The sequence below is a fragment of the Lissotriton helveticus genome, chromosome 7 (assembly GCF_964261635.1).
Source record: "Lissotriton helveticus chromosome 7, aLisHel1.1, whole genome shotgun sequence".
In the NCBI taxonomy this organism is placed as follows: domain Eukaryota; kingdom Metazoa; phylum Chordata; class Amphibia; order Caudata; family Salamandridae; genus Lissotriton; species Lissotriton helveticus.
Genome location: NC_136068.1, coordinates 1946684342 through 1946698720, shown reverse-complemented (window position 1 = coordinate 1946698720; position 14379 = coordinate 1946684342). Strand labels below are relative to the sequence as shown.

At 48.5% G+C, this 14379-nt stretch overlaps 1 long non-coding RNA gene across 1 annotated transcript; it reads left to right on the top strand.

Annotated features, from left to right (window-relative positions):
• The first annotated feature begins 7187 nt into the window (after window positions 1-7187).
• LOC144767901 (uncharacterized) lies at window positions 7188-9455 on the top strand. Its single transcript, XR_013598380.1, has 5 exons — window positions 7188-7261; window positions 7357-7472; window positions 7979-8117; window positions 8483-8571; window positions 9306-9455. It is a non-coding gene; the product is annotated as an uncharacterized LOC144767901 (long non-coding RNA).
• The last annotated feature ends 4924 nt before the right edge of the window (window positions 9456-14379 follow it).

The following is a 14379-nucleotide window of genomic DNA, read 5'->3' as shown; positions in this document are numbered from 1 at the left end:
TCACTGGATATTATCGGCGATTCATCAAGAACTATGGCAGCATTGTGGGGCCCCTCACTGAACTGACCTCGAAGAACCGGCCACAGAAAGTACAATGGACACCCACGTGTCAGGTGGCCTTCGAGACTTTGAAAACAGCCATATGCACCGCCCCTGTGCTCCAAGCCCCTGACTACAGCCTGGAGTTTGTAGTCCAGACTGACGCCTCGGAGCACGGCATCGGGGAGGTCCTATCCCAGATTGACCCCGAGGGGATTGACCATCCTGTGGCCTTCATCAGCCGGCGGCTGCTGGCCAGAGAGCAGCGATGGAGCACCATTGAAAGAGAGGCCTTCGCCGTCGTATGGGCCCTCAAGAAACTCAGGCCCTACCTCTTCGGCACCCACTTCCGGGTCCCGACTGACCACCGGCCCCTGTGGTGGCTGATGCAGATGCGTGGCGAAAACCCAAAGCTGCTGCGCTGGTCAATCTCCCTCCAAGGGATGGACTTCACGGTGGAGCATCGCCCTGGCGACGACCACGCCAATGCTGACGGCCTGTCCCGATTCTTCCGCCTCGACGAGGAGAATCCCCAGGAAGATGGGTGACTCTCCCCGCCTTCACCTGGAGGGGACGTGTGTTGGACTCGGCCTCGTGGCGTGGTCCTACCCCTCCCGCATGGCGGGCCTGGGACGACATCGGCCCTCCGTCGACCCGCTGTTGACCCCCCTGAACACGAACCATCGACGAGAGCAGCCTCCCCTGGCAACCCCCGGCTCCCCCCCTGGGACCCCGGCGGACCCTGCTCGCCAACACCGCCGGTCTGGCGACCATGCCAGGCCACCATTTCCGGCCCGACTCCAACTTGGGCCCATCACGTCCCGAGCACGTGGCCGCAGCCAACCCTGGCCACGGCCTCAGCGAAGCCCCGACATCGAGGCACCAAGATCCTCCCAGGTGGGAGAGTGGCCACTTGGTGGAACCCGGAAGAGGGGAGTTTCGAGGGGCCTCCAGCCGTCCCCGGATGCCTGGTATCGATCACCCTCCAGCCTCCCTGGGCGCTGGCTCCACCCCCCTGCTGGGTGTCTGGACACCTTCATCCCGGCCCCTCTGAACCCCAGACTCGAGGGTTCGGACATCAAAGGACTCCAGTCCTATATCTGGGCCAGCCCTGGATTAGGACTCCAGTTGTATCTTGGAGTCGAAGCCCTGCTGACCTTGTCGCGGCTGATCCTGATCCGAAATCTTGCACCTGGAACCTTCGAGACCCTGCTGACGCTGTCGCGGCCTGCCCAAGCTGAACCACCTTCGAGGCCCTGCTGACGCTGTCGCGGCCTGACCAAGCTGAACCACCTTCGAGGCCCTGTTGACGCTGTCGCGGCCTGACCAAGCCGAACCATCTTCGAGGCCCTGCTGACGCTGTCGCGGCCTGACCGAACTGAACCATCTTTGAGGCCCTGCTGACGCTGTCGCGGCCTGACCGAACTGAACCATCTTTGAGGCCCTGCTGACGCTGTCGCGGCCTGACCAAGCCGAACCATCTTCGAGGCCCTGCTGACGCTGTCGCGGCCTGACCGAACTGAACCATCTTTGAGGCCCTGCTGACGCTGTCGCGGCCTGACCGAACGGAACCATCTTTGAGGCCCTGCTGACGCTGTCGCGGCCTGACCGAGCTGAACCATCTTCGAGGCCCTGCTGACGCTGTCGCGGCCTGACCCCTTGAACTATCCACGCACCAGTTGGTGCCAAGACTGTCCCGCTACCCCCTATCCCCGAAACCAAGACTTTACGGATCCCTCGATCCTTGCCTGCTAACCTGCAAAGGACTTGCCTTAATTGCTTATATAAAGATTCTTGTGAATATTCCTCCTGTGTGGTGTCCATCTGTAAGTAGTGTGATTGCTCAGCTGTCACGATTGTAGGAGAGGAGCCTCGCCAAGGAGGCCTCCCTACGGCGCTCGGCCTATTCCATACAGAGAGGTGGGTCTCGGGCGGACAGTCAGATACCTTCTGTCTCCCCTGGGGTCGCCTTTCCAACAAAGATGAAACGGCGTTGACTTGTCTGGTCATCGAGAGGGAGAAGTCCAGTATGAAGCCCAGGTTACGTGTGTGATCTGTAGGTATGGGTGCTGTACCCAGGGCCGGTGGCCACCAAGAGTCGTCCCAGGCAGAGGGGGATGATCCTAAGATGAGGACTTCTGTTTTGTCCGAGTTTAGTTTTAAACGGCTGTTCTTCATCCACTCGGCTACTTCTTTCATCCCTTCGTGTAGGTTATTTTTGGCGGTGTTTGGGTCTTTGGTGAGGGAGAGGATCAGCTCGGTGTCGTCTGCGTAGGAGATGATGTTAAGGTTGTGTTGTCTTGCGATGGATGCGAGGGGACTCATGTAAACGTTGAAGAGGGTGGGACTGAGTGATGATCCTTGAGGTACGCCGCTGATGACTTCGGTGGCCTCTGATTTGAATGGGGGGAGGCGGACTCTCTGGGTTCTTCCGGCGAGGAACGAGATGATCCAGTCCAAAGCTTTTCCTTGTATTCCGACGTTGCTGAGGCGTTGTGGGAGGGTGCTATGACAGACTGTGTCGAAGGCGGCGGAGAGGTCAAGTAGGATTAGGGCGACTGTTTCTCCGTTGTCCAGTACTGTTCGGATGTTGTCTATAGCATCGATGAGGGCGGTTTCGGTGCTGTGTTTGGCTCAGAAGCCGGACTGTGAGGGGTCGAAGGAATTGTTGGATTCGAGGAAGGCGGCGAGCTGACTATTGACGGCTTTCTCAATGACTTTAGCAGGGAAAGGGAGGAGTGAGATGGGGCGGTAGTTCTTGAGTTCAGAGGGGTCTGCTGTGGGTTTTTTCAGAAGGGCGCTGACTTCGGCATGTTTCCAGATTTCCGGGATGGTAGCGGAGTTGAAGGAACAGTTGATGACTTCGCGGAGATGGGGTGCGATGATGGATTCTGCTTTGTTGAAGATGTGGTGGGGACATGGGTCGGTTGGTGAACCTCAGTGGATGGAGTTCATCAGGCGGATGGTGTCTTCAGTAGTGATTGGGCTCCAGGCGCAAAGGTTGTGAGAGTGCTGTTTTGGTACGGGGGTGGGTGTAGTGGTCTGTTCTTCGGACTGGTTTTCAAAGCTGTTAACTATGTCGGCAATTTTGTTGTGGAAGAAAGATGATAAAGAGTCGCAGAGGTCTTGGGAGGGAGTGATGTCGTTGGTGCCTGCGGTGGGGTTGGTAAATTCTTTGACGATGTTGAATAGTTCCTTGCTGTTGTGGGCGTTGTTGTCGAGTCGATCCTTGAATGCTGATTTCTTGGTGGATCGGATCAATTGATCGTTTTTGCGGGTGGTGTCTTTGAAAGTGGTCAGGTTGTCAGTGGTTGGATTTTTTCTCCAGGTTTTCTCGAAGGTACGACATAACTTCTTGGATTTCTTAAGGTCATCGTTGAACCAGGGGGCCTTTTTTTTGCCTTGTTTGGTCTGGTGGTTTTTCAAGGGTGCTAATTCGTCAGCGCTGTGGGTGATCCATTGTGTGAGTTTGGTGGCAGCTTGGTTTGGGTCCGATGATATGGCAGGAGGGTTTTGGTTAAGCGATGTGAAGAGTTGGTCGGTGGTAATTTTGTTCCAGTTTCTTCGAGGAATAGGTTGTGGGGGGTTGTTGTGGGTCGTGGTCTTTTTGTAGCTGAAGTGTACGCAGCTGTGGTCCGTCCAATGGAGAGCTGTGGTGTGATCGAAGGAGATGTGTTTGCTGGAGGTGAAGATAGGGTCGAGCGTGTGTCCGGCTAGGTGGGTGGGGGTGTCAACAAGTTGTTTGAGTCCGAGGTTGGTCAGGTTGTCAAAGAGGGTGTTGGTGTTGCTGTCGTTTTTCTTTTCCATGTGGAAGTTGAGGTCTCGCAGTAGAATGTAGTTATCGGATGTGAGGGCATGTGGGCTGATGAAGTCAGTGATGTCTTCGTTGAATTGTATGCGGGTTCCTGATGGTCTGTAGATGAAGGCGCCTCTAAGTGTGGTCCTGGGGTCGGTGTGGATCTGGAAGTGAAGGTGTTCGGCGGTCGCGAGGTTATCGTCGGAGCTGGTCGTGATTCGGATGATGTTCTTATGGACGATGGCGATGCCTCCTCCTGTTTGTATGATGCGGTCCTTTCGGATGATCTTGTAGCCGTCCGGGATGGCTATGGCGATGTCGGGCGCTGAGGAGGCGTTCATCCAGGTTTCTGTAAGGAAGGCGACGTCCGGTGATGTAGTGTCGAGTAGGTCGTAGAGTTCAGTGGCGTGTCTGTGGACCGAGCGGGTGTTCAGCAGGATGCACTTCAGGTGGTTAGTGTCGGAGCTGTGTTTGGAGGAAGTGGATTTGGTGTGGGTCCTGATGCAGGAGAACTTGCAGGAGTGGCAGGTGAAGGGTCCATGGGTGTGTCCTGGGGCGGCTACGCAGCATTGAGGTGTGCGTCCGGGGTTATGGGCAAAGAGGGTAGCGGCATCATACGTTATGCGGGTGGGGTGGGTTTTGCGAGGACCAGGGGGTCTGGCGCTGGGCGCCGTCCAGGCGCGGACGGGCGTTGACGGGCTTACCTTTAGCGCACCTTTGAGGCGCATCCGCTGCGCGTGAACGCTGCGCGCAGAGGCATCTGTCATATGTGGATAGTGGAAGGGGAGGGGCGAGGGAGGAGCAGCTGGGAGGCGGGATCGTGGTGGAGGGGACGGGCTCCGAGGCACAACAACAACAAAATGGAAGCAAAAGCGAAACCGGAACAGGTTGTAAAAGGGGCACAAGGTGTTTGTAAATATGCCGCAGTGTGTGGTACAAAAGACGCAGGAAAGGACGGAAGTGTGCAAATTACCCACTGCTATTCATGGGCAGTAGGTGCACGCAAACAGAGTCAATTTCAATATTGTTTTTTGTATTAATTCTTCTTTATTCAGAAAAGTTTCGTCACGCAGCATAGGCACAGCCAACGCGTTTCGTTCTTCTTTTAGCCTTGGGAACTTCGTCAGGGCTGTAAAGATTACAAACATATACATACATAAATATTTACTCAAAATGAACAAATTGAAACATTAATATTAAGAACAACTAGAGGCTTTTCATTGTTATCTTAATGATAACCATTTCAACATCAAACTAACCATTATACAGGGAAGAGAAAACATAGACTTTCTGGACATTCATTTTTATATTGAAAATAATACTGTCCAAAGTACACTGTTTAGAAAGGAAACAGCCTGTAATGCCGTACTTCGAGCCGAGAGTGCTCACCCACAATCTGTGATTAATAACATCCCTTATGGAGAGATGGTACGGATACGTAGGAATTGCAGTCAGGAGGATATGTTTGCTACCAATATACAGGAAGCAAACAATAGATTTCTGAAAAGAGGTTACAAGAAAAAAATTGTACAGACAGCGGTCGAAAGGGCGATCAACCTCAATAGAGAAGATACCCTCTGTACAAAACAAAGAAATCCAAAATCAATTCGAAAAAAGGACTGCCCGGCTCGATTTGTCACCCAATACAATACCAACAGCAACAAGGTGTACAATATCCTTAAAAAGAATTGGGCAACCCTTAAGAACATCAGTAGCTTATCGAATATAATCACTGACCGACCCCAAATAACCTACCGCAGAGGAAAATCCTTACGAGATACTCTGTGTAAAAGCTACATAACAAACGTCAAGAAGATATGGTTCCCACCGAAACCAATTGGTTTCTTTACATGTGGGACATGCAATGTATGCCCCTTCGGACGCAATAAGACTAGGGAGTTTGCATATAATGCTTCCAAAATTTTCAAGATCAATGAATTCATCAATTGCAACACGCCATATGTGGTATACATTTTGGGCTGCAATTGTAATATAATCTATGTTGGTAGCACTGCTCGCCCTTTAAAGACCAGAATTCAAGAACATCGGAGGACGATAATTAATAAGGATATAAGATACCCAGTCAGTGCACATTACAATGACAACCACCCCGATGACCTAACATTTTGGTTTTTGGGCATTGATCACATTCCACAGGATGCTCGGGGTGGAGACCGGGAACTGGTACTCCGCCAAAGAGAGGCAAAATGGATTTGTCGCTTGAATGCCACCCAGATGGGGCATAATACGGATAGGGAACTTCACTTTTTCTTGAATTAGAACTGTGTTTCCCAATCAGACTATCATGAGGAACTACATACGAAGCTATAGGACTTTCTAGAACCTAATATGCAAAATGATTTTGTAATTAGGCCTAGACAGATGCATCTGATTGTAATTCACTGTAAATGTTCTGTATTTGTGTTTATGATGAGCGTATGCGATACCGAATGTGCATTTCTAGTGTTTATTCGGGCCCTTCACTCCCAGATAATTTACTTAATGTGAAATTTGGAAATCTAGTAATTTTGCATTTGCTAATGGACAAAAGATTGGGCTATGTGATAATCTCACCCCTTTTCTATGTATCAATATGGTTATATGCTTGCAGATGTGTCCCTTTTTTCTACCTTATTCTATAGATAATCCAACTCTGGTTTAATATTTACTGCATCATTCCTTTGGCCTAAGGACGTATAATTAATTCTTTCATGTAAATTACAGCTATCGCCAGAGATATCCCTACTGGAGATAACACAGGCAACAGGCATCGTAATATAGATGTTATTTTTGTGACTTATTGCTTTAACTTTGCGCCGCCCAAATATTTGAAGTGGCATTTGGTTTTTTCACCACTAGATTTTCATGGACCGAACAATACCCTTTAGTCTTCTTATATGGGAGATAGTATTGCTCATACCCCCATTCCAATATGGCGCCTGTTGTTACCTAAAGTCAGGCCCTTCCACGATATGCAATCACAGGGACTCTGGACATCCTTTATTCTCGTTTTGGATCTCTTATGGTCATTAAAATTACCAATATTAAATCCACAGACACGATGTGTTTATATGAACAAAACAATGCTCTATCGATCACTTCATGCGGGCAGGTCTTTTTGACACGAACCATGTCGGGCTTTACTTATATATTTTTTCTAATGCGGAATTAGTCTTCATATTTTTTTCCTGTCCCTTTGGGATTAACTATGTCGACTTTCGGACCATTATATTCACTTTTCTTTCACCTTAAACTATGGCGCGGGTTACCATCTGAAGTCGGGCTCGACCCTGTCACATGACATGGGTCTAAGGCAAAGCAGGTGAAACCGATTTCACTTTCCACAATATAAATAAGATGACGATGGCGGCACTTTTGCTGAACGCCACGCTTGCTGAAGAAATCGGAACCGACACCATACCACAGGTATGTGCTCTCTAGACAGCAGGATGGGGGGATTTACTTATGCAATTTGCGGCATTTTATATATTGGTTCCTGAACCCGGTTCTTTTAACACCAGGTTCGGCGTTCCGTAATTCTTCTCCTCCTACTGGATTGGAGAAGCCTTATACTTCCCTAACCTCGGGGGACCTCGGCGTGGGAATACGACCACATGCGACTCAGGATCCATAATTGGTATTACTGCTTCATATATTATGTACTCATATAATTTTTTCCAAACTGTATCGTTTTTGGCCTTATTATTAGGCACATGCGATTCGGGATCCATAATTGGCACTACTGTCTCACTTATTATGTTTATATATAATTCTTCCAAACTGTATCGTTTTTGGCCTTATTATTAGGCACACGTTTTTTTGTGTAATAATTTGGTTTACTTCTTTTTTGAATAAGGAATTCTGATGTATGCTCTTATTAATCTCATTGATTAATAATGTGCCAAACTTGTATTTCTACAACAGGTGGTCCATCCTTATTGGTGGTAACTGTACCCATCCTCCCATATAATTTATGGAATCTATTGGAATTCCCTTGTGCCTCGAGGTGGCATTGATCCGTACCAATACATACTTTGGAGCGGTTATTAAATGAGGATATGTCACCACACATGTGTACTTTTTCTAAGACTGGACTCTCATTATTCATGTGACGTAATTTTCTTTCTTATATTTTTTTCGTAGATAATATTGACTCAATTCCTTTTTGTGATTTAACTGATCGGATCCATTGACGACTAATGTTTTGGAAACTTGCACTTACCGCATGAAACAGAGCCATTTGAACCGACAACCAGCGGAGACGTGATAGTCACTTTTCAAGGTACATCAACCCCGGGGTTGGACAATTAGGATCACAGGGTCTCATTTTATTTTGTTTTCGTCCCTGTGTTTATCCCTACTCCCAGTATCATATAATAATCATTCTGCAGACATTATTTGCCTCAGCGGACGGATATATATATAGAAATGTTTCCTCGTTTATTTTTTGATGGCGGGACTCTCATTATTAGCCGTGACGAGTGCTTGATCAACATGTCTGCTCAAAGGACGGTTACTAGTTATGCCACCGTACTAACCTATATGATTCTCCCCCATATAGTTCATTAACATGTCCTTTCTTATTTACTCACATTCCATTTTTTAAGCATACCGATAATTACTTATGTTCCCCTTGTCTTACTCCAGGAGAACACTATATGCTGGTACAGCTTATCACACTGAGCCGCGGTCCAAACTGAGTTCGTACTTCAGCTCTTGAACTTTATAATAAATTGGTAAGCACCTTTCCCCCTTTCTCTCAGCAACTGCGCTCTATTACTAACATTTGACAACCTTGTGTAGAGGTTCTTTCTATTAAAAACAGGGAAATAGGATGTCTCCTTAATAAATGTAACTTCCAGTGCATGGTTCTCTTACTAATATTGTTTTTTGGTTATTGGTCTCTATTCTTCTTGATATATGCCCTCTTTTATTGGACTCAATATTTGGATTTAGGATGGTTAGGAGGTCAGTACATTGTTCTCTAACCAAAATTATTGTATATATTTTATCGGTTCCTATGTTTGTGTCTGTTTATGTAGGCCCTTTTCATCAGACATAAAACCAGAGTTGGATTGTTTTATCAAATATTTGGTTAACATATTTCCTCCTAGCAAACCTATCAATCTCATGGTCTACAGGGTACTATTTTGTACTGTCCTCCCTGACATAATAACGATGTAAATAAATTTGAAATTGACATGTGTTTTATAAATAAGCAGTTTATTTGCTTTTTTAACAAAAATGTGTGTACATGGGTCACGTACTTCAGTCACTATTGTACTATAGTGTAAACCAGTCCAGTTCTTGGTAGACCGTATTTTTAATCACTTGGTGCGACGTCAGTCATTAATTTCTGGAGCATCTAAGCTCAGTCTTTTTTTCTTTGGGTTTTGTTCTTAATATTAATGTTTCAATTTGTTCATTTTGAGTAAATATTTATGTATGTATATGTTTGTAATCTTTACAGCCCTGACGAAGTTCCCAAGGCTAAAAGAGGACCGAAACGCGTTGGCTATGCCTATGCTGCGTGACGAAACTTTTCTGAATAAAGAAGAATTAATACAAAAAACAATATTGAAATTGACTCTGTTTGCGTGCACCTTTTACTTTGTTTTGATAATTGGATTATTTACGCATCCTACGGCAGCGGATGCTAGAAAAGTGTGCACCACTAACATTTGGGAACAAAATGATCCGTAGTGCTTGACCTGATCTGCTGCCCTGGTCCTTTTGTCCTATTATTCATGGGTAGTAGTTACCAAGAAGGCTGAATAAAGGGCCTGCACTTTACATTTGAATTAAAGAAGAAGAATTGATAAGCTCAGGCAAGAATGGTAGCAAGTAGGTGTGTGTATTTGTGGTTATTGTGTTGATTGTGTGGAAGATGACTAAGGTGAAAAATTAGAGATGTTGTAGAGATGCAAACTTTCCATTTCTTTGTAAAGGAAGTAGGTGTTTAGTTTTGCAGTGCATATACATATACACTGAAAAAACCATAGGTTTCAGGCAAGTTATAGTTAGGAATAAGCATTTAAAAAACCTTAGAAATTCACTGAAAAAAAACATAGGTTTCACACACGTTATTGTTAGGAATAAGCATTTAAAAAACCTTAGAAATTCACTGAAAAAACTATAGGTTTCAGCCACGTTATAGTTAGGAAGAAGCATTTAAAAAAACCTTAGAAATTCACTGAAAAAACCATAGGTTTCACCCATGTTATAGTTAGCTGGACATTTCTCTCATACAAAACCATTGAAATTCCCCCGTTATAGTTAGTTCAGCTAACTATAACTCGCGCACCCGCAATGCACTGCTGATGACATCACATATTACATCACTCATGACATGGTCAGTGACATCACTCCTGACATCACTGATGAAATCTCAAATGACATCACTGATGACATCACTGATGACATGATCCTTGTGAAAGAGTGGCAGACCTCCTCTCACCCTAATATTACCTTTGATACACACATTCAAAAATAGGAACTAACATTTTCAAAAAATGGAGATACCAATACCAGTTACAACAACTTATTTAATAATTCCAGCATCTACATAGACATTCACTCATTCAGCAGTAGTTGTATATAGTCACTCATACATGTACTCACTCATCATATGTACTCATACACGTATACATCCTGATACACACCTACACCTATACATAGAGTTATTCACACACATACTCACACATGGAAATAAACTATCAAACATCCATTTACTTGCATATACAGGTCTACACACACCACTACACTTATTTCTACTTAAACGTACACATACTCACTCTGTTAAACAAACAGGTATAGAAACACGTACTTATTTATACAGGAACTCTTCCAATCTGTCACTGTCATTTATAATCACTTATATACATCAATACTGACATTTACTAGATTAAAACATATGTATTTACTCATTAAGATACTATTGAGACAGTCGTTCACTCACTAACACACCCATATACACACTCATCCACCCATACAGTGCTGCGCACATGCTGTGTTCAAAACACATACAAGCAGTGAGTCACTCATTGATGCATCTATACGCTAAGTAATATCTCTCACCGAACCATACAGACACTCATACTGATACTCAAAAAACAAACTAATAACCCATATACACACTCATAAAGCTAGTCACCAACCCATGCAGCCACTTATAGACAAAGTGAGACACTGATACAGATATTTACATATTTAAACATTACTTGCTAATAAATGTATTCACTAAGATACACTTAATAAGTCAGTTATGCAATCATTTTTACAAAAAAAATCCATCCAGACACTAATTTACCCATTTATTGTTCCATCGACCTTTAGATATACATATATAAAAAATATGTATTTTTCAGAAAGACACACATTCACTGGATGATGCCATCAGTGATGTCAACAGAGATGTCATTTGAGATGTGATCAGTGATGTGATCAGTGATGTCACTCTCCATGTCATGAGGGATGTAATATGTGATGTCATCAGCAGTGCATTGCGGGTGCGCGAGTTATAGTTAGCTGAACTAACTATAACGGGGGAATTTCAATGGTTTTGTATGAGAGAAATGTCCAGCTAACTATGACATGGGTGAAACCTATAGTTTTTCAGTGAATTTCTAAGGTTTTTTAAATGCTTATTTATTCAGTGAATATATATATACATACACCTGCATACATTTATAAATGCGTGCATACAAAGATGCATGCATACAAGGTGCTAATTAGCGAGGTGGGTTTGCACTTAATGGAATGAAAAAGATAGTTTTCTACAAAAATAAAGAGCCACAATGTTATTTCTGCATATGCGACCGCTCAGCAGAAAAGGAATCAACACCACCGATCTCCTGATGACAATCAGACTGGAAACATCCAGCAGCTTCAGCACATCTCACCGAGGGGGATCTCCGACTGTGGCTATAGGTATGGAGAAGCCCTCCTCACAACAGCACGTCGCCAACATGAGGCTGACATGAGCCTCCCACGGTCTCCAGGTCGGCTGACATGAGGCCAACATGAGGCTGACATGAGCCTCACACGGGTTCCAGGGCAGCTAACATGAGGCCAGCAAGAGGCTGACATGAGCCTCACACGGGCTCCAGGGCGACTGACATGAGGCCAACAAGAAGCTGACATGAGCCTCACACGGGCTCCAGGGTGGCTGACAAGATCCTCACACAGGCATCAGGGCGGCTGACATGAGCCTCACACGGGCTTCAGGGCGGCTGACATGAGGCCCAGAGGTTGACATGAGCCTCACACGGGCTCCAGGGCGGCTGACATGAGGCCAAGAAGAGGCTGACATGAGACTCAGACGACCTCCAGGGCGGCTGACATGAGGCCCAGAGGCTGACATGAGCCTCGCACGGGCTCCAGGGGGGCTGACATGAGGCCAACAAGAGGCTGACATGAGCCTCACACGGGCTCCAGGGGGGCTGACATGAGGCCAACAAGAGGCTGACATGAGCCTCACATGGGCTCCAGGGCGCTGACATGAGCCTCACACGGGCTCCAGGGCGGCTGACATGAGCCTCACACGGGCTCCAGGGCGGCTGACATGAGCCTCACACGGGCTCCAGGGCGGCTGACATGAGGCCAAGAGGCTGACATGAACCTCACACGGGCTCCAGGGCGGCTGACATGAGCCTCACACGGGCTCCAGAGCGGCTGACATGAGCCTCACATGGGCTCCAGAGCGGCTGAGATGAGGCCCAGAGGCTGACATGAGCCTCCCATGGGCTCCAGGGGGGCTGACATGAGGCCAACAAGAGGCTGACATGAGCCTCCCACGGGCTCCAGGGGGGCTGACATGAGGCCAACAAGAGGCTGACATGAGCCTCACACGGGCTCCAGGCCGGCTGACATGAGGCCAACAAGAGGCTGACATGAGCCTCACACGGGCTCCAGAGCGGCTGACATGAGGCCAACAAGAGGCTGACATGAGCCTCACACGGGCTCCAGGGGTGGCTGACATGAGGCAACAAGAGGCTGACATGAGCCTCACACGGGCTCCAGGGTGGCTGACATGAGGCAACAAGAGGCGGACATGAGCCTCACACGGGCTCCAGGGCGGCTGACATGAGGCAACAAGAGGCGGACATGAACCTCACATGGGCTCCAGGGCGGCTGACATGAGGCCAACAAGAGGCTGACATGAGCCTCACACGGGCTCCAGGGCGGCTGACATGAGCCTCACACGGGCTCCAGAGCGGCTGACATGAGCCTCACACGGGCTCCAGAGCGGCTGACATGAGGCCCAGAGGCTGACAGGAGCCTCCCACGGGCTCCAGGGGGGCTGACATGAGGCCAACAAGAGGCTGACATGAGCCTCACACGGGCTCCAGGGCGGCTGACATGAGGCAACAAGAGGCTGACATGAGCCTCACACGGGCTCCAAGGCGGCTGACATGAGGCAACAAGAGGCTGACATGAGCCTCACACGGGCTCCAGGGCGACTGACATGAGGCCCAGAGGCTGACATGAGCCTCCCACAGGCTCCAGGGCGGCTGACATGAGGCAACAAGAGGCTGACATGAGCCTCACACGGGCTCCAGGGCGGCTGACATGAGGCCAACAAGACGGACATGAGCCTCACACGGGCTCCAGGGCGGCTGACACGAGGCTCAGAGGCTGACATGAGCCTCACACGGGCTCCTGGGCGGCTGACATGAGCCTCCCATGGGCTCCAGGGCGGCTGACATGAGCCTCACACGGGCTCCAGGGCCGCTCACATGAGGCCAAGAAGAGGCTGACATGAGCCTCACACGGGCTCCAGGGCGGCTGACATGAGGCAACAAGAGGCTGACATGAGCCTCACACGGACTCCAGGGTGGATAACATGAGGCCAACAAGAGGCTGACATGAGCCTCACACGGGCTCCAGGGGGGCTGACATGAGCCTCACACGGGCTCCAGGGCGGCTGACATGAGCCTCACACGGGCTCCAGGGCGGCTGACATGAGGCAACAAGAGGCTGACATGAGCCTCACACGGGCTCCAGGGCGGCTGACATGAGGCCAACAAGAGGCTGACATGAGCCTCACACGGACTCCAGGGTGGATAACATGAGGCCAACAAGAGGCTGACATGAGCCTTACACAGGCTCCAGGGCGGCTGACATGAGGCAACAAGAGGCTGACATGAGCCTCACACGGACTCCAGGGCGGCTGACATGAGGCCAACAAGAGGCTGACATGAGCCTCACACGGGCTCCAGTACCACTGACATGACCCTCACACGGGCTCCAGGGCGGCTGACATGAGGCCCAGAGGCTGACATGAGCCTCACACGGGCTCCCGGGCGGCTGACATGAGGCCAAGAAGAGGCTGACATGAGCCTCACACGGGCTCCAGGGCGCTGACATGAGGCCAAGAAGAGGCGGACATGAGTCTCACACGGGCTCCAGGGCGGCTGACATGAGGCCCAGAGGCGGACATGAGCCTCACACGGGCTCCAGGGCCGCTGACATGAGGCCAACACGAGGCTGACATGAGCCTCACACGGGCTCCAGGGCAGCTGACATGAGGCCAAGAGGCTGAC